The sequence below is a fragment of the Lagopus muta genome, chromosome 13 (assembly GCF_023343835.1).
Source record: "Lagopus muta isolate bLagMut1 chromosome 13, bLagMut1 primary, whole genome shotgun sequence".
Lineage (NCBI taxonomy): Eukaryota > Metazoa > Chordata > Aves > Galliformes > Phasianidae > Lagopus > Lagopus muta.
This window is the reverse complement of record NC_064445.1, coordinates 12,214,678-12,241,761: the sequence shown is the minus strand read 5'-3', so window position 1 is coordinate 12,241,761 and position 27,084 is coordinate 12,214,678. Positions and strand designations below refer to the sequence as shown.

Genomic DNA, 27,084 nt, shown 5'->3' with positions numbered 1-27,084 from the left:
CAGGGGAGCCCAGGACACAACCCCTCCTCATGTTCTGTTCTGCTGTCCCAGAGTTAAGGTCATCTTGAAAATGCACCTCAGCTTTCTCTGCAGGTGAGGCCAGTAGGAGCTCAGCAGCTTGGAGACCCGCACTTCAGTGTGTCTTTGTCCTTCCTCAGGCAGGAGGATCCCCAGCACCACCCCACCACCTCCCAGCCCCACCACCTGCCGCCTGCTTGGGTTGATTCGCTCTCTTTCTCTCTTTTTTTTTCTTCTTTTTTTGCTGTTTCATTAATAGTGACAGATGCTTTTAATTAAAAAGAAAAGACAAAACAAAATCCCGCATAAAACAAGAAGGGAATATTCTAATTTGGCGTGACATTATGAGGCAGAATGGCTCCTGGCATGCAAGGTACAGAAAAGGTCATCTTCCCCGACTGCAGCCTTTGCAACGGTGGAATTAAGTTCAAACTCAGGCTGGTTTTGAAGTCTTAAGTCTCTCTGGGGATTCCTTTCATAACATCTTCGAACTGGATAACACTACAGTAAATGAAATACACTGCACTGGATTAAAGGGTTATTTCCCCTGTGTGTCAGGCTGACACAGAATACCAAACCTCAGGTTGCCTCCGAGTTGTCTCTATCTGCTGATACCCTCTCTTCTTTCCATTGCAGCTCTCAGAGTTCTTGCATGTGAGTTTGTGATTATTTATTCAGTTTCATTGCTTTGTGAACGTGGAACAATTTGGTGCAGCGAGTAGCCAAAATGAAGCAGCTAAATGGGAAGGGATGGAATAGGCTTATAAATGTGAAAGAGATGATGCAGGAAAGAGTGGAGCTGCCTCTTCAGTTCTCTTATGTTACTCTGTAATTTATACTCAAATCCCAAACCCAGATCTCTCTGTGTTTCCACTCGTTCTGGGCAGCACATACCTGCAGTGACAGCGGGGATGGTGCATGCTCTGCACTCTTACCTGCCTGGGCCAGCAGCTGAAGTTTGCCAGGGGAAATTGCAGTGTGCCCGTGGCTTTGAGCCTGCTGAAATCCTCCTCCATCTTCCTTTTCCCCACCACAAACCCTAAAGATCAATCTGAAATACCAGTCTGCAAAGGGCTAGCTATACAGAAACTCTTCCAATGATGAAAAAGGAGAAGCTATTTCTTCTCCCTGCTTGCCTCCACCCATCGTATTTTGTCCAAGGCAGCCCAAGGCCACCTGAGGTCATGCAGTTGTCTCACTAAGCAGCAGTGTGTATGGAGATCAAACACCCTCTGCATTCTCCCTACGCTTTTGTTTGGTGACAAACAGGGCGCTGTACACAGACGTGGTGTTGCACGCCGATGTCTGCCTCTGATTGCTGTTCCCTGTATGAATCCCTGGTCTCTGGCTGAGCATCCTCCTGCCTGCGGGTTTCCCTCTACGTGCTCTCGGGGCTGCACTGAGTTCCCCCCAGCAGCCCCAGTCTCCAGGGTGCTGCCCTGTGGCCATGCCCTCACTGGGCCCACCTGCTGGCCTGAACCAGGGGAGTTATTCCTACACAAGCTGTGTGTTTGGTGGAGTCCCACTGCAGAGATCCCACATGTCGTGTCTCCTCTAGTGCCAGGTTCCTCTGCTTCCCAGTGTTACTCACATACTTGCTACACACGTTAAACACACATGGGAAATGGTCATTTTCTGCTGCCCACCAGTAATTTGCATTTGCTGCGTTTCCAGACAAACCTCTCACCAGGTGCCACGTTTTGTAGCACTAGAAGAAACGATAACACATGCATTGCTGGGCGCTACCAGCAGTGTTCCGTTGCAGCGTGGCAAGGTGGAGGCGCTGGGTTAGCAGACCCGGCTTCTTGTTTCTGCACTGTCCTCCATGCCTCAAGCAGCTCTATTCATCTGTGCTTTCCCTTCCCCTCTCTGCTAATCAGAATGGAAAAGCTTCCTGCCTTTGTTAGCACACTTAGGGTTTGGCCAAGGCCGGTGGGCAGGGGCTGAACACCGCACTGCTTATGGGAAGCACTGTTGGGTGCTATGTTGGTACTCTGCAGCGTTAGCGCATGGTTCTGCGTCCCACTGGGGAAGCCCCAGCCCAGTTCCTTCCACAACCGAGCGCAGTGTCTGTGTGATTTGGGAAATGCTGCTTTTTGGCGGTTGTGATGTCTGTACTTGTGCATAAAAACACCAGGAAGCATTTCTGTAGGTGTCGCTAATTTAATTTAATCTGATGTGTGTGTACGGAGAGGCCTGTTCCGCACTAAAGTGCTTCTCTTTATTTTGCAGTCTCCATCGTCATCAAATACAACTCCTTTCATTCTCCTCCTCCATTCACCTACCCAAAGACCAAATCTGGAAATAGTAACCAAAAGAGAAGCCCACATCACACACAAAGCAGAGAAAGGTTGAAGTAATTTAAGGGTAAGTAATTTTTCACCCTTATTCTAACTTAAAGCTTTGTGCTCAGGGTAAAGCTGTACCAGTAAGAGTGAGGTGGCGTACCAAAGCTGTTAAGCATATACAGAACTGCTCTGTCGAACTGACTGAAAAAGCTGGATTGGTGATGAAAGCCAGGAGTAGCGGCACCTTCTGCAGGGGAGAAAGCTGAGTGAGCTGGGAATGGTGGACACCTGCGCCATGCAGTGTGGCTGATGCCCTTTGCTCCATGCAGTGCCAGCAGTGCACTCGGTGCGTATCCTGTACGTATCGTGTTTCCACTCACCTTCTTCCCTAGACAGACAGGATATGCGTTTGCTTGGATCTGAAAACTTCACTTTGCACATCTGGGTTTTCTGTTTTATTGCTGCTTTTTTTTTTTTTTTTTTTTTTTTTCCCTGCAGTGTTTGTTCATGCAAAATTCATATCTGGGCAGGGCATCTCAGATCCCCACTTCTGAGTCAAAAAGGGAAAGCATGGAAGTGAAAAGAGAGATTGTATCACTTAAGAAATATGATTCATGAATTAATCCTCGTCTGCTACACCATCTGTGGTGTGTGTTTCAATACCAAATCCTCTTTTTACATCTCTTTAAAAAGCCCTTTCCCCACTGGCTGCTGAGCACCCCACAATGCCGAAGGGAGTCAGCCACTCCCACAGGTGCGCAGAGATCTCAAGGAAGGTGGGTTTCCCTTGCCCTTGCTGTCACTCATGGTGACCCCAGCAGTGCCATGTGGCCACAGCCTGGCGCTGCCCCTGGCATACAGTAATTACAGCCCCAGTAGCTCCCTGGCACTGGTGGTGCTGATAGATGGAGGCCAGCCAGGAGCTTGGGGCCGGCACTGAAATATTGCGGGTTTGTTGCCTTTCCATTCATTTTGCTTTCACGCCTTTCTGCCTTCCTGACTCATGGCCGTGCAGCCTCTGCTTGCAATTTCTATTTGCTGCGGTAACACCCCCTGGACAAGACAGGAGTGCCTGAAAGCACTGATGCTTGCTGATGCTTGTAGCTGCTTTTTAAGCTTCTTTTTTAATTGAGCATCTAAAGGCAGGATAGCAACAGAGGGGAAAACGGCAGTGATGCCTTTTGCTGTGGTAGGAAGTACGAATGAAGTGAAGGCAAAGCAGAAGAACCACACTGGGCAGAGCCCCAGGGGCTGCAGCAGGGTCCCAATGGGAGGTGGTTATCTGCACAGCTAGGTCCAGGCCAGGGGTACCAGACCAGTTCCAGAACTTGCTGGTCTCTAGGAAATGCTTCCCTTGCCCTTCCTTTGTCCCACGTCAGCCCGCTATCTGGGGGGCTGTATGGGAACTGCTGAATCATGTCCTGAGCCTCTGATTGACCACCTGAGACAAGCACTGAGTCAGCCCTTGGAGCACAGGTGAATTGCCTTCATCTGTGCTACTGGTAGGGGTGGAGCCTTGCTCCACGTCTCCTGGACTCCGTTTAAGAGCTGACTACAACCAGGGAAGGATCTCTTTCAGAGATTGCTCCTCTTGGAGTCTTCTCAGTGAGCCCAGGACAAGGGTAACCTTTCCATCCATTCTTCTTTAGCGTGATAACCTGTTTAGCTTAACTTTCTTGTATATTTCTTAATTATAACATCTGTATATTTGCTGATTATGCAAAGGCCTTGGAGGTGCAGGTGCTTTGCTGATGGGAAGTGCAGCATGAGCCCTACGAGTACTGAGCACCCAAGGCTGCTGTAAACAGCCTCATGCAAAAAGGAGAAGCAATGTTTAAGCAAATGTTTAACCCAAACTGGGCTTGTAGACTGCATTATTTCTGAATGAAAAATACCTGCAGGAACAGGAACACAGCCCTGAATCAACACCTAGCTTTCTTTTTTACTGCGCTCCTGTGCTTTCACTAGGCACTCTGGCTGGCTTAATTTTTGCCTTTGCAATATTTTGCAGCTGTCTTAAGGCATGTTTTGTGACTGTTTCAATCATTTTTGACCTGAGTTCTGGAGTCTATGTGCTGTGATTTGTCCTGTGCTGATGTTTGGAAAGCTTAGGCTTTCCCTGGGTCTGTTGTGGGTGCATCTCACCAACAATCACAGTGCTGATTCCCCAACATAAGAGGGCTTCAGATTCTCTACCTTGAGAGATTTCAGATTCTCTATGCCCTCCTGCACGGGGGTAGTGAAGGACTGGGGAGCATTGCTTCATGGCCTGGTCATTAGGACCCTGGCAAAACAGCTGCCTGTTTCTCATCAACAGTTGTGCCATGAAAGAAATTGGCTTGTGTCTGTACATACTTTTTGGATGGGGAAAATTAAGCAGTAATAGGTGGAAAAATAGTATGGGTTGTGAGATAATAGATGCCTAAGGGTTGAAATTAAACAGTACTTTACAGCGAAGGAAGAGGTTTTGGCAATGCATTGTTTACACTGGACTTTTTTATTTGGCAGAGGATTTGCTGGTATTGCTTTGGAGGGATTGTCCTCCAATGTATTTCACCAACAGACATCAGAGTATTCTGCAGGTCCTTCTCTCCTCCAGGGGAGGGTGCAGTGTTCCTGCTGGCAGAAAGCCTGTCACTTGGTCCCACAGCATGGTGTGACTCCCCTTGCCCTGCATGCTGGCTGAGCTGCAAGGGGACAGCTAGAATCATGAAGCTTGGAAAAGGGCACTAAAATTCAGTCCAACTGTCACCCCATCACCATACCCACAAAACCGCCTCTGAGCCAGCTTTTAACTTAGGAAACTCTCCTGGGGGGCCCCTGAACAAGAAGAGGGCCCAGGAGGAACCTTGAGGTGTGGGACTCGTGGTTCCCATACCTGCAGTGGGACTCAGGGTGTTCAGCACCCATGCAAATGAGGCTGCGCTGCCTGGCATGTCGAAAACAAAGTCATTAAGTAGCTGTTGCATTAAGACTGCTTTTATTCATGGAGTGTAATGTGATTCATTTGCCCTTTTGCTCTCATGTTGAGAAGGCAGTCATCTAGTATGCGTTGCTGGCTGCAGGGAGAGGTTTGTTGTTTGGTTTTTTTTTTGTGTGAGGGAGCAGACATTTTCATCAAGTGCAGTGGGGCTGTAGGGCTGTCCCTTTCTTGGTGGTTGTCCTTTTTTTGGCAAGCAGCCCTGTTGGTGGAAGTGCTGAGCTCAGGCCATCTCCTTGCCTCAAGGCCTAGATCCTTCCTGTTGCTGTGCTGGGGGCATGGTTGGTGGTGCTGTGGGAGCACTCTGACAGCACCCTGGGGGCAGGCACAAGAGGCAGACTGGGTCTTGTGGCTGAGCTCAGGGGCCTGCGTGTCCCTTGGTGTCCCCAGGACACCCAGTGCCAGCAGGGCATAGGGCCAGTGCAGGTTGAGATGTGCAGTGGGATCTCATTATGTGGGGGGGTCTCTACAGTGGGTAAGGAGGTGGTGGGTCCTCAGTGCTGCAGGCAACTGCTGGTGGTTAGGTGAGAAGTTAAGAGCAGCCAAGGGAAATCAGTTCTTCCTGGAGTTACAATAGGAAACAAGCCAAGTGAGGGAAGAGGGTAGAATACAGAAGAACAGAAAAATGCAATTTTTTTTTAATGTTAGCATGGGGAGCATTAACTAAGTTGCTAATTTCAAGATCAGCAGTGAGTAAGGCAGTTTGAGTCACTGCTTCTTGTGGCGGATGGGATCAGAGCAGTACTGCTCTGCATGTTGGAGCTGAACCTGCAAAGTAGGAAGCAAGAAATTCCTTTTTAGCCCCAACAATAGCAGCCAGCACTACTTAACACAGAGATCTGAACAGCGTCTGAGCTCTGTGTCAGATTCCCAGCAGTCATGATGCACGGCACAGGGACCATCTTGAAGTCCTCGGGTGACAATGGGCTTCTAAAGCTACAGGGTCATACAGTGTAAAAATCAGTAAGGCATATTTCAGAAGCAAAAGGCAAGTGGAGGGTTACTTGTGCCTTGTCCATCTCCCCTCCATTACAAAGAAGCAGCATGTTGGTCAAGCCAACGCTAGGCAGGAGGCAGCCAAGCGCAGGCCAGGGAAAGGCTGTTCTGCAGGAGCTGGGCCCTTTCTTTGGAGACTCTCCTACACTGTGTTGACAGGGAGGCACAAGAAGAATGGGTGGTGTGGTTACAGATATGGAGAAGGGGTTTTTGGAAGAGCTCGAGGCTGAGAGCTGTTTGGGAAGGGGGATTTTTTTTTGCCTCTGATGACTTGGGTAGACAAAAGAGAAGTGCTTGGAGCTGCAGAGGTAACAACGCCGACCTTCCCTGCTCTTGTTTTCAAGCAAGAAATGCACAAATCACCGCTGATACTGCTGAGTGGTTTCCTGCTGCTTTGTGGCTTGATTTGGATCCGCCGTTGTTCCCAACCTGGTTCCTGTTTCTGTTGTAGTAGCATACAAAAGCAAGCAAATCCTTGCCTGTGGAATTGCAATTGTTTTGTAAGCGCTGCCTGATAGAAAGACTGCTTCACAAACACTTTCACCTTGCATCGTGCTTTAGATCCTAAATGGATTTTGAATAGATTAATGTATTTCGGAGTGTTCTAGAAAGGTCAAAAACAGAAAAGAGGATCTAATAGCAGTGTAGCAACCAGCTGGTAGCACTGGGTTTCATTTTACTGCCATAGTAACACTATGAGCCACAGTATTAATACCATGCCCACTGAATGCCATCCTCCCCCCCCCCTTTTTTTGGTTAGAAAACAAGCCCATAAGATATTTTCTTCCTCAAGAATTTCTATGGAGCAGTAATAGGCTTTTTGGAGGGGACTGTCCTCATACCCAAAGATGTAAGGTGGGTAATTTACAAGGCAATGTGCAAATGCCAAATTGTTAGGCAGAACTGCTGCTGATTTAGAAGGCAGTTAATGCTATAAATGTGCCAAGTGCCAGTAGAGTGTTTCTACAGATGGAATAACTGGAAATATTGGAGAGGTTCCAAAGGTTTAATCAAATTCAACCAGTCTTTTTTTCTTTTTTTTTTTAACTGCAGAATTCTCCAAGGGATGCAAGTTGCAATAGTAGATTATTCCATTGCTTTTAGTACCAGGGGAGATTTTCGTAGACACACACACAGCTTTCAGGCAGTCGTGTCAGCAGGTACACAATCAGGACAACAGCAGCTATGCTGTGAAAGCCTACATTGGTGGCATTAGCAGGAGCATCCTCTTTAGATACCATGACAAGAGGGACCTTAGAGGCAGACTGCTCTGCTGCACGATGGCAGTGAGGGAAGGAGTGTGGAGGCAGATGGCGGCAGAATTGGTGTTCCTGCGCCGTGCTGCTGCCACAGCTGGGCAGGTGGCACTGGGGCTCTGGGCATGGTAGCCTCTGTGTGGCTCAGCATGCAGTGCCGGGGCACACATATGTTTCTGCGCAGATGCACACCTTCCCCTAGTCTTGTTGACAGCCTTTCCAAGGCTTCTTATTTAGCCAGACCATATGTGCTTGGGCATGGAGCTAGCGCGATGTGGAAAGAGCATCACGTTATCCTTGGGCTGCAAACACCAGCAGGAGCGATTCTAAGCAAATTTTGTCTGCAAGATGTAGAGCTCTCGAGCTTGCATCACAGGGCATTTTTGATGATTTTTTTTTTTTTCCCTCATTTGTTAAAACCAGGTTCCAGAAAGCCATTTCCTTTTGTTGTATTGCATAATTAGCTCTCCTTGTCCATGCCTTAAACACAACAGCAAAGCATGGATGAATGCTACCAGGCAGGAGAGGAAGCATTGGGGCACATCTGCAGGTCGGGCTTTGCTGCTGACGAGGTGACAGGGACCAAGCTGGGGCAGGGCTGGAGATGTCTCCGTGGTGTTTCCCTTGCAATTGGTATGAGAATGTAGAGCCCTGCTCCCTGCTGGCAGCATGGTTTTGCTTAGAGGTGGCACAGCCATGAATCAGAAACCGTAAGGAAGCACTGGACATGAAGTGATGCTATGACAGCACTGAAGCTTTTCTCGTGTTGGTTTTTTTTCACGTGACATTTCTTCAGTGAGATTTGATTTTGCAGATGGCCTGCTTGGATCCATTAATTGTCACTCCTTTTGTTTTGTAAGCTGCCTGCTTTTCCTGGAGTGCTCAGTATCAACCCCTTCTGCTCTCTGCCACTCTGGAGCTGGGGCCTTTGCCCCTCCCAGTCCTCTCTGCCCGCGTTCTGCCAGACCCCCGCATTGCTCTGTGCAGCATTTCTCACTGAATAAATTGCTACAAAGCTATTAGCCTCAATGCCACAGTCTGCTGCTCCTGCGTTCCTGCACCCACCTCCACCCCACAATTGATCCAGCCTGCTGTCTGTTCTGCAGTCAAGAATGCCGGATGCCACTGCGCACAAATTGCTTTAAAATTGAATTGTTTAAAAACGTTTTCTAAACATCCCTTCCCTTTGTGGCACTGTCTGTTGTGCCAGTCAGGGCTGGGAGCTTGCACTGATCACTGCTGGGCAAAAGGCAGGGGAAGATTGTCAATTTCTTGGTTTTTGTTTTTTGTTTTTTGTTTTTTTTTTTTAATTCAATGCAGAAATTAAGAACTATGTGACGGTGTGAATCAGATCTTTGATGTGTGCCAGATTGTGCACCCAGTCCAAAAGCTGAGCTCGTGTGCCTCGGCTCCTCGCCAGCTCTGCTGCTGTGCTGCAGTTTGGGTTTGCTGTTGTTGTATGTAGCTCACCAATGGCTTTGCCTTCCCAGCAGTTCTGTCCTGTCCTGAGAGGGCTGTTTTCCTGGTGACGTGGTTGTGCTTTACTGGAGGTGTTTCAGAGCTGCACCTTTCAGGTCTGTTGGCAGTGTTGGGGAGCACAGGTGTGTAACCATTGCAGTGTCCAGTGGGAGGCTGGCAGCAGTGCGTGGTCATGGCATTTGGGAGTGCATCCCTCTTGAGAACATGAGGCTTTTGGTGGAGGACCATGGCCACATCACTGCCCTGGCAGATGGGGCTGCAGAAGTTAAAGGCACTGTGGAGCCCATGAGTGAGATACACACAGGGACTGTCTTTGTATGCATCCACAGCAGTTTTCTGCACAGATAGGAAAAGGGCTTTGCAAGTGCCATGGAAAGAAGATTCGGAAGAAGTGAATAACTTTCTAGATAATAGTATTAAGTCTCACCTTGAGAAACACTTTATTATACAAATGCTGGTACAGCACTTCCAGTACTTCTTGATATTCCTTGTTTCTCATTTCCCCCCCAAAAAACTCCTCATCACTCCAGATACTGATACAAGAGCTCTTCTGAAGCAACATTTACATCAAGTGCTGCTATATCTGGATCCTTTTTTTTGGTCAGAACATCATCCGTGCCTAACTGGAACACCAAGTATTGAGGAGTGATGCATCCTCCCTTCCTGCAGGCCTGCCCTGTGCTTATGGCTGAGGATGTGCCATAACTGAAGCACGCTTTACAGGGTGACCATCTCAGAGCTGTGAACAGTGCAGTAAAGCCCTATTGCACATGGTCTGTCCCCAGGAGGTGCCAAGGGTCTGGCTCAGCGAATGGAGAGGTGTTGTTCTCAATGCCCTGACATCCTCATGGCCAGCTGGCAATGTGTGGGGGCATTTGCCTGAATTTGGTCTTCCATTATGGCTTTTATTTTTCATTGTCTTACTTTGCAGTACACTGCAGTTGTATTACTGAGGTCCTGCAGTGCACTTCCAGGGTTCCTCTTTGCTACCCTTGCCCAATGCTCCCTGCATCCTGCAGTTACAGCCTCTTTGCCCGTTTTTCATTTTCCATTGCACTGTGATGCATGTCGTGGCAAATACCCTGGTTGTGTCCTTCTAACATTTGCACACCCATTCCTGTGTTACGCTGAAAGTGGTTGAGCTGATTTGTGCAGGAATGTCTCCCAAACCTACAGCTCCTCCCTAAAAGCTCTTCCCTTTATCAGCAAGGAGTGCACATGTTTGGCATTATGGAGGTCTGTGGCCTCACCCTTATAATCACTCTGCCCAGCCAACCTCCCCGTTGTCTGCTGATAGAGCTGCAGCAAACTGAATATAGAGTACATCATTGTGATACCTGTACGTGCTTTAGTTTGAGAACATATTTGGGCCTTTGACAAATAATAGAGATAGGAAGTTAGCCTGGTTGATGGGTCCTGTATTGACACTCCTGAAGCTCACCCAGAGAACCTAAATAAATTTGTAGCAATTGAGTTACAAGTCTTGGTTCAGACAGGACCACTTTTCAATGCAGACAGCAGTTCAAGTCTTCATTTAGGTGTTGTCATTTATGTTGTAGCATCAAGCAGGAGGCTATCGTGCTGCTGATGTTTACGGCAGGCTCAGAAACGTGCTCAGCAATAAACCATCTGTCGGGAAATTCCTGCCTTGCCGCTGCTTTGAGCTCAGATCTGAGCGAGAGGTGAGCTGCTCCTGTTACCCTATTGTGGTTCCAGCCCTACTTCTCATCTTTTGATTCTTTTTTGCATCTGTTTTTTAAATGCTCTTATCCTCGGAGTTCTCCCAAGGGCAAGAGAGATACATTTGTGCAGACAGTATTGTGCATCTGTATTTTGCAGCACTGACCTTGTGTGCTGCAGCTAGATGCCATCTCCAATCTGCTCAGTGTATGTGGTGATGTCATTTACGTGGTCATGTTTCCCTCCCCTTGCTGGGGAGGACATGAGGGTGGATGACATGAGGTGCTTGCCTGAGTTGGGCAGGTGGAGCACTTCTCATTGAGGTTAACAAAGGCAGCATCACTTGAGGAGAGTGCGAAGCCCACATCACCCCAGGGAAGGCTCTGAACCAGAACCTCCTCATCTGAGAAGTCCAATGGCCGTTGCTGTCCTTTGCAGGTCTGGTACTCCGCATGTCTAATGAGGTTTTTGTCCAGAGTGAACAGATCTTTTCTTTCCAGAGAAACAGAAAATATGCAAGAGGATAAAAATCTTTTCCAGTCTGTATTGATTTTAGTTTTTTTCAGTACAATGTAGTCATTCATTTCCCTACATTATACTGCCTGGTGGAGATGTGGGGCTAAGCCACCCTCCCAGGACCCAGGTCTGCTTCTTGCTGCTTTCTATCCCTTGCATGCCCAGAGCTGTTCCTTCCTGGCTCTTGGCCAGACAAGGATTTCAGTATTTGGGAAGTTTGGCCACCCTTGCTCTCACAGGTTTGTTAAACACAGGAGAGCTCAGATCGCATTCAAACGGCAGTAATTTGAAAGAGCTTGAGACAGTGCTAGAGGATTAAGTAATAAAATTGTCTATTACTTTGGCGAAAAAGACAAAATTATTCAGTTTGGCTCAAATATTTAATTTTTTGAACTTAAGGGTTATATATTAATATGGGTTTGGCAGAGAGTTCATCACTTACAAGGCTGCACTAAGAGTTCTTCATGTGCTGAGATCAGTGCTTGAAGTCAAACCTGTCTCCGTGAAAATTAACCTCTGAATGAATAATTGGCCTCAATGAGGAGGTGACCGGGCAAAATGTAATTGTCTATTATGGTAGGAGGTCCTAAATGAGCTGGTGGTCCCTTCTGGTCTGAAATCCTGTGAGTATCTGTAATGTTTGGAGACAGCTTTCCTAGGGATTGAGTGGTCACCCAGCCTGCTGCCTTATCCCTGCCAGCCCTGGCAAGGAAGCTGGACGTGACGTTGCCATGCTTTTGGTGGTACTGTGTACAGGCTGGCCAAGGAAAAGCAGTCCTTGCCTTCTCAAGATGGGTAGATGGAGTGCAGTTGCATCTTTCTTCTTAATATTATGTACCTGCATCTGTTCCGATAAGGAAAAACAATCCTAACTGCAACCTTCTGAGGGATTTGTAGTAAATGAGAACAAGCACAAGAAATTTAGAGGGATTGTGGTCAAAATAGTAGTGACAGCTTTAGTCAAAATAGGGAAGTTTAGGGACTTCCAGGAGTGTTTTCAGTGAGCGTAAACCTGCAGTGCACATTAAGCAGTGCCAGCAGCCGGCTGGTTTCTGCACTGGCTCAGCCCCAGCAGTGGGTGGCTGGGTTGGGCTGTCCTGGGGCACAGGGCTCTGCTGCAGAAGAGGTGGCAGATTCCAAGCAGGGATTGCTAGAGCTTCCGCGTGGCTGATGCCGAGCTGTCCGACGTGTCGTCGTGGTTGCATTGCTGCCCCTAACTGGCACCAGGATTCAGTTGGTCATGCAGGCTGCCTGGCTGGGCTCCAAGAGTGCTGAACCGAGCGCTGACAGCATTACATGATCCTACTGCCCTGGGGTGTGTGCTTCCTGCACGCTGCTTTTCTCTGTGTTTGCACCTCTGCTTGCAGGCCTGTGGTGGGCGAGGGGTTAACTGTGTCCTCTCGGCTCTTCCAGTTACCCCATCAGGACTGTTGAAAAATTAGCTTCTCCCCACTTGCAGCACTATAATTAGGATACAGGAGTTGTGGGGAATGATTTCACAAAGTGACTTGGTGTACTCGCCCATGCACCCCAGGGAGCCAGGCAATTATGCATACATAATTCTACTCTTTGAATATTTTCTCTTTCTCTGCATAATTTCTCTCTATTCATCTTTCCAATGTCCTTCTGAGATAAACTTAGAAGTCTCAGCTTTCAGAATGCAAAAAAAGAATCTGATGACTGCATGCTCACTATTTGTGTCCAGACCAGAAGGACCAGGAGCCATGCTGGAGAAGCCCCAGCAGTGCGGAGCTGCAGCGCAGGGGCTGAAGCAGTGGGGGGCTCCTTTGCAGCCCCAGCCTGCGCCGGAGGGGCCAGAGGTGCTCGCCATGCTCCATCAGGCCTGAGGTTTGGAAGCCCGAGGGCAGCCCACATCCATGGCTGGGCAGCAGTGGAGACTGTGGAGGAGCTGGCTTTCCTGAGCACGATGTATTTTTGTTTCTAATCTCCTGTTTATGCTGTTCTCAGTGAATTTATTGCAGTGCGATAAGCAAAACACAAAGTAACTGCCAGCGTATTGCTACTGTCTTCAGTCAGTTTATCTCTATAAACTTGCTGTTGACATGATGCAATTTCTCCCTGTTGCAGTGTAGCCATATAGCAGCAAAGTTGTGATAAAAGACAACTTGTTGAAGGGATTCTTTGTCATACTCCCGAATCACCCGCAATTCCTTTTTTCCCCAGCGCCAGAAGCGTGCTGGTGCTTTGCAATTATACCTACACGTGATTCCTTTTTTTTTTTTTTCCCCTCTCCCTCAGCAATTCATGTTCCCTATTGTGCTCTCATTCATTTTCTCTCTCTTTTAGTTTCTTTTCCTTCTCCTTTTTTTTCTTTTTTTTACCCAGCACCTTCTCAAAGCACTGAAGCTGGAACTGTGTCGCTGCAGTTAGGCAAGGCTGCTGCTCTACTTCCTGAAGAAAGCTCATTGTGTAGTGCCATGAGAAAAGCTTTAAGCAACACAAGGGAATAAAGGCACTGCATTTCTCTGATTTTTTTATTTTTTTTTTTTCTTCTCCTTTTTTACTTTATTTTTAAGGAATAATACATAAGCTGCTGGGAAAGGGCAGGAGTGTCTCCTGAATCTCTCTGGTTGTGTCTGCGAGGCTGTGAAATTCTAAGGAAACCTGCTTTTCACGTGGAGGCTTGAAAGGTGGACCACCCCACCTCCACACCTTTGCTGCTCTCTGCTTTGGTCTCGTGTGCCTAACAATAAATCCTAAGATTGTGCCCAGACAGCACAGAATCACAGCTTACCAGGCAGTAGCATAATTACTTCTTTTTTTCTTTTTTGTACTAGTTCACAGCAATCTAATGTAAGTTCTGTCTCGAGTTGTCCTGCAACCAGCCATCTTCAGAGCTGTTTTAATGCCTGCACACTCAGGTAACGGAACCCTGTTAGGTCCTTTGGTGATACAGTGAAATAAAGGTCAGCTTCATGCACTGAGGTAGATTGGTGTGCAGATCAGGAAAGGATAGAGTTTGTGCCTTGCAAAGAGAGGAGAGCTGCCACAGGTTGCAGCTGTAATGTAATGGCCCAGCCACGTCTCAGGGCTGCCCATAAATACCTTTCTTCCTGTCTCTGCACAGGAGCTGTTGCTATTATCTAAACCGTGGTAATTAATCAGTGCTTAGAGACAGCATGAAGGGAACTCCATTTCTGTAATTTCTCCTGTTTTTCATAGTTGGCTGTACAGCGGGATGTGGGAAATGCCATCGTGGAGCCAAACCAGCTCCACAGTTGGGCTCCCTCCAGTGCAAACCAGTTCTGTGAGAAGAGAGCAGGTCAGCGTGGAAGTGGGGCATGCAGCCCTCGGACGCCTGGGTAGCCTGCATGCACGGTGCCTTCCAGCTGCACCTTGTTGGCATTGCAATGCTGCTTTGTGTCTGGAGCCCATGAGATAATATCGTAGAATCATCAAGGTTGGAAAAGACATCTCAGATCAAGTCTAGCTGTCAACCCATCACTACCATTTAATTAACCACATCCCTCAGTGCTGCATCTGTATGGTTTTGCACACCTCCAGGGGCAGTGTCACCCCCCCACCACAGGCACCCTGTGCCAATGCAGCACTACTCTTTCTGAGAAGAAATTTTTCCTCATACCCTAGCTGAATACCCAGATGTGGTGCCCTGGCCACAAACCAGCCTGTTCCTTGGCAATCTGGCAGAGATAACGCCTCACAGAGCAGCTCGTGACACAGAGTATTTTATTACCTGCTATCAGTACCTGCACTTGTGTGACCCACTTCTGCCATGGAATCTAGCAGCAGGTGGGAGGTAGCGATGCATTATTTGTTTCATCAGCTTGTTTGCTTAACTTTTAGCTGGCATAGCACTTAAATAGAGCATCTCCCTGGGTACGTCTCATTTTCCAGGCGCTTGTTCCCATTTGCGCTGCTCTCCTCCTCCTCACATTCCCCCGCCTGTGTTGTAGCACCTGTTGCATTTTGCCACAAATTAGAGCACAGCATGTTCGCAGCAGGGATGGTTTGTGCTGTTACGTTGGCCTCCAGTTGCCATTGCCACAGGGCTGGGTGCTGCCTGTGTGCCTTGGGGACCGCACGCAGCAAGGATCTGCACAGGGGCTGTTCTTCACCCGGCACTGAGATATGCCATTGGCACCTTGAAAAGCTGTCGCTGCCGTTCCTGGAAAACCTTTGAGGCAGCTTCCCTGAGTAATATGGAATCTGGACACTCAGATAGCTAGAGCACGCTGAAGGCAGTCAGACCAGAATCCCTTTTTTATCACAATACGCTTTGATTAAGATCATTACAGCGATGGGAGCAGCTCTACTGTTAGCACGGAGTTGGTATTTCTGTCTCATGGGCTGCAGCTCAGTGTTCAAGCTGTCAGCCCAGATGCAATTTAAGAAAAAAAAACAACCTAAAAATGGTTTCCATCCATTGAAGCATTTTAGAGCTGTGTTTTTATAAGAGAGATTTTTAACTTGCTCTGGAATATTTTTATGGGTGATGCACATCTGCATGTTGTAAGATTTTCAAGACTTCCAAAGAAAATCTTGCATTCCTTCAGCTTTCCTATATCTTGCAGCATGATGACATGCACCAGCACAGGTCAGGGACCTCTGCATAACGGACTGGTGCAATCTACACCTATTCTACACTGTTCTAAGTCCATTTGCCATCTGAAATACTTTTTGTTTCATTTGGAGCTCTGTAAGAAGGCGGAATGATTTGGTGCCCTGCAGCTGGGCATCCCGAGCACATCAGCAGTGTTTAGCACAGCCTCGGGAGGACGAGCTGGAGTGATGTGCAGCCAGGCTGGCAGAGAGCTGCAGGAGGAACGGGGCCGATCCCTCTGTGTGCAGCACTTGTAGGACTGGCTTAAATTGCATCATTTAAAAGACCACAAACCTTTATTCCGTTTATGTGACTTTGCTGTCTGAGCCTCCAGGCCATATCTGGGACACGTTTTAAGTGCTTCTTTGCAGCCCGGCGGGCCAGGCACAGTGTTGCATTGCAGCTGATGCTGTCACCTTGTTGCCAACTCCAGGAGTGTAAGCACTGGCAGAGCACCAGGCAGGCGAAGATGGTGGTGCCAGGGAGCGGGAAGCACTAAATTTAGATGGTTTGAAACCCTTCACTTCTGCAGTGCTGCGAGATTGTTAACTGAGATGAAAAAAAATTGAAGTACTTTGTGAGTTTCAAATTGATAGCATCCTTTAAAATCTTAGCATAAATTCAGTGGCACTTCACCTCCCGCACACAATCAGATCTAAAGAGCGAGAGTAACTGTGTCATTTCTTCCTGAGCTATACAAAGAACCCATATCAGGGATGTATTAGTGAAATATTGGCGAATCAACACCAAGAAAAGCAACAGCGTGCTGCAGGCAGAGGAGTTGCAGCAGTGACCTGACCTGCTGGCAGCATTCAACCCAGAGATCTGCTCACTATTTATGGAAGTGCTGCTTGCTGAGAGCAGGGAGGACCACAGCCTGTCAGCAGGTAGAGGTGACCAGCAGTGACACCTGTGTTCAGTAATGGGCATAATGGGCATGGAGATTGTGCAACAAAACGTGTGTCATTTCCCTCAGGCTAAAGAGGTTTGATTTCTGATGGGCTCTCGGAGCAGCTCTTGGAGCTGTGGGCATTTGTCAGCTGGCAGACGGACGCAGCACTGTGCCCACAGCACCTGGTCCTGTGCCTGACCCTAAAGGAGAGCCACTTTGTGCTGGCAGGGCATGTCCTTGGTACACACCGAAACACCAGGCCGTGTTTTGTGATGTCAGCTTTTGGAGATGCCTTTAGTTAGCTTAAGCCTCTAGCTGTGGTTCCCTGTTTGCTTGGGGTGGGCTTCCTTCACTCATGCTGCATATGTGTCCCTCTGCAAAAGTACCACTCAGCCAAAGCCCTCTAGCTATCTGCGTTTGGGCTGCATCGCTTCTTAATGCAGGTTTCCATCATTCAGGGATGTTTCTGTGCACACTTCTTCCCTGTGCCCTTTCCCTTGGAGCAGGATTTACAGCCACAGAGTCTATGCAGACGCGTGGGAGCCCTGGGCTTTGTAGAGCCATCATGCTGCCATCTGGGATTTCTGGAGCTTCCTGAACCTGTTGTGCATTGGGGTGCTCTGTCATTTCCAGAAGGTTATTCCCAGCCAAATAGCAATGAGGATGTGTTGCAGATTATTCACCAAGTGGTTTATTTACTTCTTTTCCTTAGTAATCAGTTTTTGCTATAATAAGCCACTCCTCTGTCAGGACTGTTGTGTTTTTTTAGGTATGGGTGATCCTGACCCATGATCCCCAAACTTGCCATCCCATAGAGTCCTATGAAAGCATATCAAACTGGAGGTGAGCCCAGCTGTCACTTGCAGGGTGGAAGTCACACTCTGCTTGCCATTGAAACCATTGTTTTCTCAGGCAGTTCATACCTGATGTGAAATATCAACGAACCCTCAAATAAGCCCAGATAACCTGACCTGAGCCCTTCTGAGCTCTGCATGTCCCCATGCACGGGGCTGACTGGCCGCAGCTGCTGCTGCACCTGGTGCTGCCAGCTCTGCCTTGCCGTGCCTGGAGTAAATTGGCTCTTTCTGAAACAGCTCACATCTCTTTGGGTCTGCTTTCAGCACTGCAGCCCGGAGCTTGCTGCAGCCCATTTACCGGTTCCTGCTCAGAGATTTTTAGCGTGCACCAGGACATCATGTATGTTTAACAAACTGGCTGAGACATGCCATCCAATACCTTCTCCATTAACCTCTCAAATGTGGCATGCCAAAAGCCATCACTTTAAATTGCTGCAAGCCTTGTCCTGCTGTGAAAGCAGCCTTTCTCCATCCTTTGGATGGACTTCAACGTGCCAATCCCCATTTTTAAGATCCAGGGTGAAAAATCAGGCACTGCCTGCTGCGTCGTTCACAGCATCATCTCTCTGTGGTGACGGACAGGAATACCCTCCGTGGCTTTAGGATGTTGTGCTAACACTGCCTTAAACGAGAGCTGTGGACACAGCTCGGGCTCCACTTCAATACTTAATTTCTGTGTTGCTGGTTGATAAGTTTCCCCTGTGGGCCATCACTTTGTCCCCAGTATGCAGCTGCTTGCTTCCTCATTCTGTGGGCAGGTCCAAAGGGATGAGGGGAGCGATAGGGGATGGTTCAGGATGGGTGTTTGGGTGCTTTGGTGCATGCATACACTGCACTCTGCTTTGTCCACCAACACCATCCCTGTCCATTGATTTGATGTAAGTGAGGTTAAATGGAACCTGCACACCACATTTTACTGGACTTCCATCAAATTGCTCCACAGTGGCACCACTTACAGTGCACACAAATATGCCACTCATCTCTGAGTGAAAGTAATTTATCAACAAGTGGTCCTTGTCCCTTTACCATGTAAAGTCTTTGTGAAATACACTTTTACAGCAAGCTATGATTTGTGCAATGTTTCTCCAGTTACAAATATGCTGTATTTCTCTTTTAAATGTTAAGATACAGAAGAATGAAAAGGAAGTGTGCAGGTCTGAATAATTTTTGAAGGGGAAAGCTATCCATTGTGCAGACCCTCCTTGAAATGAATAGATCTGCATTAAACATGTTCTTGAACTTGGCGACGGACTTTGATTTAATCCATTGTGGAGACTTTTCCACCAGCGTAAGTGAAATGCACGGAAGGGGAGTGCTGGGTGATTATTCCTTCCTTCGCCACCTTTGTGTTTGTCACCTTGGTGCAAGGGAATTGTTCTCCTGCCCGTGTCTGCTGGTGAGGGCACTCGGTGATGGGGACAGGCAGTGATTGGTTCGGTGATAGGGACAGTTGGTGATGGGCATGCCCAGTGATAGGGATGCTCGGTGATGGGGGTACCCAGTGATGAGGATGCATGGCATGACCAGAACTGGCTTTGGGTTCACATCTGGCAGATGTTTGCTTTGTCTGGATGAAGCTCTGCATCTTGATTTCTTTCTCCTCTTAACTGCATAGCTGGAAAATAATACACAGAGAAGGAAGAAAGTGCTTTTAGAGCACACTGTAGGCTGGGTGCTTCGATTGTTCGTCTCTGCAGTGCTCTTGGAGTTCAGGGTTGGAGTGCTGGGAGGGAGGCAGAGCAGACATCATCACCCAGGAGCAAACCACCCGTGTACCTGTGGTGTCTCCATCTCTCCTGGTCTCCATTAAAGGGCTTGGAGGCAAGTTAGCATGAAAGGAATTTAGTATCTTCTCCTTATTCTGCACGGCAATGTTTCCTTGAAGGGACATGTTGTTTTTCAGCTAAGTCTTTTCCAGGTGCAGCTGATGCTTACGCTGTAAAACTGTATGGCTGCAGATCCTTATTGGTAAGAGCCACGTGCCGGCAGCCCGGGGAGGTCAGTACTCAGTGCTCCAAACAAGGCCATCCTCTGAAAGCGTGCCCCAGTGCTTAGGGAACTAAAGCATCATCGAAACACAAAGTGGTGTTAGCACTGAATTGGTGAGCAGCCATCTGGAATCTCGAAATATCACCAAGAAAAAGCCACGGAGGTGACAGCATGCAGATACAAGTGGGCAAGATGAAGAACCCAGAGCAGGAAACTTGAGCTCAGCATTTCTTTGCTGCCTTTGGCTTCTGGCTTAGCAGTGATGTTATTTTAATACAGTTGCATGGCTTGAGTTGCTGTGATTAGCAGAGCAATTTGCAGTGCGTTCTTCAAAAATTGCTGATCAATTTTAGCTTGAAATAGTTGAAAGCTCCCATGTAATTGACGGCTGCTGTCCAAAAAGCACTACACAGTTTGGAAAATCTGAAACGGGATTCAAGTTGTTTGCACAAAGCATGGGATCCCCAAGATCTCCTTGCAATCTTTTAACTGCAGATTGGGGAATAAGAACCTCAGCCTGAAAGGGTCTGTGACTTCACCCTTGGGGTTACACTTGAACTGACTGTTGTTTTTTGGCTTTGTCCTTGTCTCACTCTCTAGGGTGCAAGGCTCAGAATTTTATCCAGAATGAAGCTGGGATTTTGACTGGTTTAGAATGTGTTCTGTTAATTCTTTGTTAGCATTTTCAAAGAGAAGGGTTTTTTACTTCTGGTAGTTCCTGTGGTTTGTATCAGTGCTGCTGGTTGGCCTGAGATCTTTTCACAGCCACGGTGGGTACTGTCCTCGAGGGGCTGAGAACGTGGCTGTGTGAAGAACCTGAATAGAGATGAATTATTTGGTTTTGAGAAAAAATGAAGAAAAAAGGTGATGGTTCGTGGAAAACAAAGTACTTAGTGGGGCTTTGCATGAGGCAAAGGCAAACCAGCAGACCTAAAGCTTGCTGCACAGACATGGATTTCCTCTTGTTCCATCATTTCGTGCCTCACTAATACAGTGAGCACAGATTTGGATACAAATTTTATATTTTTACTGAAGAATTGATTTCGTGGCTGCCTTAAGTGAATAAAGCTGTGATGTATTGACTAGTGTCAGGGACAGGATGCGTACCTATTTATCTTCTCTGTGGCAATGCCTGTAGTACCCTTTCCCTCTGTTCTCCAAGACTCGTTAACGTCGCAGACGTAACCCAGCTCCTCCTAATGAAACAATCGCAGCCGCTCAACTCGATATGCAGAGCAACACCTCCAGCAAAAGCTGATAAATGCCTTTGTTTATGATTTTTCCTCCCGCTATGCTTTCACAGGGAAAGAGCAGGGAAACATATTGACATCCTCCTGGCTGCAGAAGGGTGGCCGGACGGGGTGCTGCGCGCTGCTGGTGCTGTTGGGCTGGTGCAGGCGGAGCACTGAGAGTCCCGGGCCCGGCGACTTGAGCTGTGCGGTGAATATGAGTAATAATCCATGACCTCACTGTGATTAGAGATGAAAGAAGGCTGATGAAGGGACCCCGCCGTGACACAGAAAGGAATTAGACATTGTCTAAAGCCAGGGCAGTACCGGAGCATTTGGATTTCACATCAGAGATTCACGGGTGAATAATTCAGCACTTGAAAAAATGCTTCAGCCGCAGTGTGACATCTCCACATATTCTTTCAGTGATATCCAAGACTTTAACTAAACATTGCTTCCTAGGGAGTTGGGGCAGCTGTCCAGATAGTTCTCCTCTTAAATATCAGCATTCCGAATTGTTACCTGGATACAGGCGGGGATTTGGACCGATATCTTAGGAGCTGCAGGCTCTCCCAAGGCAGGATTTTGCCTTCAGAAATCGCCCCCAGTGCTGGGCTGAACCCAACATCTTTCTGAGTGAAAATTAAGAGACGTATCTTCATATTTAATTGACACTCTCAACTAATTGGGTGAACCGCTAAGGCATGCGGAGTTGTGGATGGGGTTGTTTGGGAATTTTAAATAAATGAACCAGTTCTCAAAGGCGAATGCTGGCACATTTATTGAATGTGAATAGAGAAGTGGAGGAAAACTAGAGTGTGTATAAAACAGCCTTGTAAAATCACTTGCTGTTTTATAAATGCAGGAGCCCTATAAACTAAACCAGCCACTTGGTTTTAAAGCCTCATACAGGGCTATGAAATCTCTGCCTTTGGTTAAACATACAGCAGTCCAGACGAGTAAGTGTTAATGTGCTCATGCAGCCCTAACTCTGCTTCCTAGAACATATACATTATAATAAGTCTTTAAATAAATGATCACATATTATTCCTCAAATAATTCATCCTTTTTCTGAATTATTAGCTAAAAATGGATGGTATCTTATAATCATCATCAATTCAGACACCTTATCAGGCCCGATAACTTCTTTTCACTGTGTGATAAGTGTTTTGATCATTTGCTTTTCCTACCTACCCCTATTCCCTTTTTAGTCAGAAGCATTAGCTCCTTCAGATGCACATCACGGGATGAGACTTTGAAGCTGTTTTCCCTGTAGGACGAGGTGCTCCAGCTGTGCAAGCTGGCTGAGCCCACTTGCTCTGCCATGAAACACGCTCAGGTCAGTGGGTGCTGCACAGGGCTGTGTGCACGTCCCTCCTGCATTCACCTCGTCTGCGGGACCCAGTAGGACTGGCTAAGAAATCAGCTTTAATATCTGAGGGGTTCCGTGTGAAGGAGGGAAGTGAAACCATTCTGGGGACCACTGTTGCCTTTGCCTGTTCCCTGGCAGCTTGGCTCTCCTGGATTCTCGAAGGCTGCTGTGACCCTGCAGCCCTGCAGCCTGGGTGGTGCTGTGAGTGCTCCCACCTGGCACAGCTGGGCACAGATGATGCATTTGGGTACACATGGGCACAGCATCCGCACAGAAAAGGGCCTCCATGTGCACTGAATGGTCCCTGTGTGACCGTAGTAAGAAGGAGCCCTTCCATGCCTCGTGGCAACTCTATTCCTTCCCCTGCCTCATCCCGGCACTCAGTTTTGTGGTCCTGCTACCCATGCTTTTAAGAAAATTCTGTGGACTTTATAAACGAGCACTTTTTATCCCACGTCCATGTGTGTTAATTGCTAATAAGAGAAAAAAATGAGCTCTTCTAAGATTTCTTTTTCACTATAAAATTTCTAATTTGAAAGTATTGGAAAAGAGACGTTTACCTCGCTAGGGTTACTGCAGCTGTCCTGATGAGCTTTCCTATCCTCCTCCAACACCAGCCAGCTTAATTGCCCTCTTTAGTCCAAACTTCAATGTATTACAAATTCATACAGATTTTTTTTCTCTCTCTCTCTCTTTTTTTTTCTTTTTTTTTTAAAACAGGTTGTTAACAGCAAGAAGAAACTTTTCTAGCAGGGAATCCTGACGTTTAGAACGGAGCCTTTTCTTCAGCAAACCTCTGTGAAATGTGTTTCCTCGTGCTGTTCTGGCTCTGTATTAATCCATGTCTTTAAACAACGTTTTACACACCGTTCTTCAGCTGAGTTATTTGATAATATCAGTGTGCAGGGAACCGTGAAGCATCTCTTTTCTTAGAAAGCCTTCAGTAATATTAATGTACTTGACCTTGGTCGCTCGTATTTCCTGATTAGGTTCACAGGAAGGCTTTGCTAAGCTTTTAAGATACTGTCTTGTAGACCTATACGTAAATACTGCAGTAGAATGAGAATTTTGGTAAAATAATATTATTTAACTGAAGCAATTTTTCCCATCAACAAAGCTCCTCCCTGAACTATTCCTTAATGGCTTTTGTTGTTTTAGGCTAGACTGGTACATAATTAGCTTTGGAGAGGTCCGTGTGTTTTTGTAATGTTAACCCCCCCACATCCCACTGCATTCTCAACCCCTGCAGGTTTACAGGAGCTGGAGTTTTTAATCATTCTAGCCTCGTTTTCTCAGAAATGTGGGCCCTTAACTTTTCTGATTCATCTTAACTTTAGATCCAGCGATTGAGTGAGAATGACATATTCAGAAATGTGTTGCTTTTAAGGAGAGGAGTGATGTTGTGATCTGTGCGTGGCCATACGGAGATGGCCAGGGCTCCAGCAGGCTGAGCACAAGCAGGGAAACGCAGGCAGTGAGGCAGAGGTGCTTCACAAAGGGCCTCACTTTCCCTGTTCTGGCCCACGTTGTGCTTTGTGGCTTATTGCTGGCGGCTGCGGTTTGCGGTTTGAAGCTGTGTGTAGTCAGTCCCTCTTGTCCTGGCCCTGCCAGCCTCCCATAAGCATTTTGTAGCAATTTGCTGTTAGATACTTCTGACAATCTTTGTGCAGATGTTGTAGCGTGGGACAGTGTAGTGCAGAGCTGTGCTTTTCCTCAGCATTGGCTCCATTTTGATTTCCTAATTCCTAAAATTGGGTCTGCTAGAAAATAATGAGCCCAGGTTATTTGTGACCTTCGTGGAGCTACTGAGCAAATCAGCTCTACACCGTGTGCCTGCACCATGGTGCAGGGTGTCTGGGTTCTTCTCTTGTGGATGCATTCAGCCTCACACTTTGCTGCTTACCTAAATCATGAGCTTTCCCACTGCTCGCTTGCATTCTCTGGGCTGGGTCAGCGGTCTCCTCTTCCACAGCACTGCCCTGCTCTGAGGCCAGGTCTGCACTTCCCTATTGCCTTTCCATCCCCCTTGCTCCTTGCTGTTTGTTGCTGGGCGCAGGCTGTCTTTGCTGCTCCCATTTTTTCAGCCTCTTCCAGTCTCCACATTGCTGCTTGCATATTCCTCTACCCACACGGTTCCAGCTTTCCCCAGTTCCCCTCAGCCTCACCCCATCCCCTTGCACACCCACACTGTACCACCCTTTCAGCCCGCTCTTATCTCCTGGTACTTCTGGGTTTAGCAGCAATCCCTTCTCTACCATTAAGCTGAAACGCGCTGTATTTCAGACATTCCTTCATGCGTTTCAGCTTCTTGAGGCTTTTAATTGCTGCCTTTTTCCCTTTATGATATACTGCTGTTCATGATGTGTGAGAATACATTTACAGAGAAAGCTTCTTCTGTATTTTATGTGTGCTGTGTCAGGAAGGCTATAATTTTGTTCACTTCCTTCCCTTTTCCTTAAAGTTGTTTGTGACAGGTCTTGAAACACTTGCACCTTAAGTCCTCCCAGAGTAAGGTCAGAAACTGCCATTTATTTCAGAATCTCCTCTAAAATAGTCAGCTCTTAATATCGTGTCTCAGGGTCTGCTGGAGTTGGGGCTCGGGCTCTGTGATAATTGTTGCATCTGCTTTCAGCTGAGAAGAAAGTGGAGGCTTGCTATGAATATTAACAAGCCATCCATCCTTTACACCTTCTGGGAACACACGAGTTCTTAAATTGTTTCTTCTTCTCATGATTTTTGTGTTCTCCATTTTCTCTGCAAGCTCTTTTTTTATCAACTTCATTTTTTCCCATTTTTTTCCTAATTGGAGGCTTTTATCCATATTTATATCTAGACTGCCGAACATATTTGCAGCTAGCATTTATTCTGTTGAACCCTACCTCTGCAGGCTTTAGATGTCTTGCTGCCAGAATGAACTCTCTAAGACTTCAGTCTTGCCTTTCTCCTTCACTGGGCCTTTTCTCCCATGGTCATCATCATTGATAGGACAGAAGTGGATAAAACTACAAGGAGATTGATTTCCTCATGAGAATTTTCTAGCTTTGAAACTGGGACCCTGAAATTTGGCATCATCCGTAGCCAGGGGATGGTGGCCATGATGGGCACCATGATGAGCAGAGTGGGAGGATCATTTCCCACAGTATCTTTCCTTTGGAACATCACCTTTTGAACCATACTGGTTCTGGAAACCTCATGTATAGTGTGTTGGGTTTTTTTCCTCTATCATATGGTGTGCACAGGTTTTATTGGGACAAAAAGAATGGGGAAAACAGAAGGCAAGAAGGTATTTTTCTCTGCAGGCCTCGCTGCCCCGGTGAGCGCAGAGGAAGCGTGCAGCACGGTGGCCTTGCTTTGGTCAGGGCTGCAGCCCGGGGAGCACTCTGAGAGAGCATTACTGCTGTTTGCATCTGATTCGTGGCAGATGGCCCTGAACTCGATCTTTTAATTCTGCCTGAGAGTTAATGAAGTCCACCAAGGGCAGAAGATGTTGTTAGGAGAAGCGCAGCGTGTTCAGCATCCATTTGTACTGCGGAGAGAGCTGAATTCTTTTCTACTATTACTCCACTGAATGTAAATATCTCAGAGACATTTACATGGTATTTCTTTTTAAGTATATAATGTTTTCATTCAAAAGTATCATAATTCTTAAAAGACCTGTCAGAGGCTCTGACATGTAATTAATTTCTCTAAAGCTCTTTTTCTGAACGATCTAACCGCATATATAGAACTCGTTCCAACACCTGCGCTTATTCACAACTCCGCAGAAAAAAGCCACATCTTCTGCTTCGCTTCTTCCCCCACTTCTCCGTAAAAAGATTTTCCTTCACTGTGGATGCTCCCTCTTCATCCACCCTCATGATCTACAACAGATCAAAGCTCTTGGTTTGTTAAAGGTGTGTGCAAATAGGAATTGGCACGCTGGGCTTTGTCTGGATGCTTGTGACCTTTTGTTTATTCAGCTTCAAGCTGAAACACTCTCACAACTTTAATTATGGAACAGCTATCATTAACCCATAATCTAGTCCAGCTAATACAATTCCCATTTGTGTAGGTGGGCTTTCAGTCAGTCTAGTAGGCTGTTTATTTTTACCTGGTGGATTTTTTTTTCTCTGCTCGGGTGTATATTAAGCTCCAACAGGATGATGCTGGTGCTGGGGACATCTGAACGAGGAGATGCTCACAGCCATGGCCATTATCCACACCACCAGGCACTGGTTCCATGACAGGCATGGCCAGCTCTGAGTGCCTCCAGGCTACTGCTGAGCCCATTGCTGCTGCAGGGGTTCAGAAGCCAGAGCCCACTGCCACTCGAGGGAGAGCACATGCAGGAGGAAGGCTTTCTGCAGGGCTGCTCCATGGCAGCCCCTGGGCACGTCCTCACCCCACAGCACCTCCAGCAGCAGCGAAGGGTGGGCCCTCACATGTGCACTGTGCAGACAGCCTTCAGGATTCCCCTGCTGGGGAAAAAGGTGTTTTTGGGGTGAGAAAGAAGCAAAGCAGCTTGGTGCTGTCTTTGTAGAGGACAAGCTTTGAGCAGAGGCATTTTTCCCTCGCAGTTGTGTAAACCTTTCACCCTTGTAAAACGCATACAGTAAGAAAGTGCTTAAATGCAGGCTGTATAAAAATGTGTCTGTTCTAAGTGCACATAAAGCCTGTCCTTTACTTGACTTGAACATGGAAACATGCCCAGATGTTTTAGCTTTGTAATTCGAGCATTTCCTCCTCTGTCGTAGGTAAATAATTGGCACCCCTCAGTTTTGTTTCCTGTAGGGAGTGTTGTTCGTGTTGTTGTTGCGTTGCATACTTACTCTGTTGAATTCATAGCCAAAGAAATACATTCATTTTACTCCAGCTAACTGACAAAATGTGTCATATTGAGTGTGCTTGGGCTGTTGCCACGTCACCAGGAGCAGAGGGGGCTCACGGAGCCTCAGCTTGGGCATTACTCTG

At 47.2% G+C, this 27,084-nt stretch overlaps 1 protein-coding gene across 7 annotated transcripts in view; it reads left to right on the top strand.

The window, feature by feature from the left end:
- NEXMIF (neurite extension and migration factor) overlaps positions 1-27,084 on the top strand; it is a 121,399-nt gene that overhangs the window by 80,480 nt on the left and 13,835 nt on the right. For 5 of the 7 annotated variants that reach the window (XM_048959994.1, XM_048959993.1, XM_048959996.1 and 2 more), the window contains exon 2: positions 2,251-2,385. The gene's annotated coding sequence lies outside the window, so the exon portion shown is untranslated. Of the gene's footprint in view, positions 1-2,250; positions 2,386-3,820; positions 3,929-18,663; positions 18,833-27,084 lie in introns of those variants that run through there. The other 2 variants (XM_048959997.1, XM_048959998.1) reach the window with 2 other exon arrangements.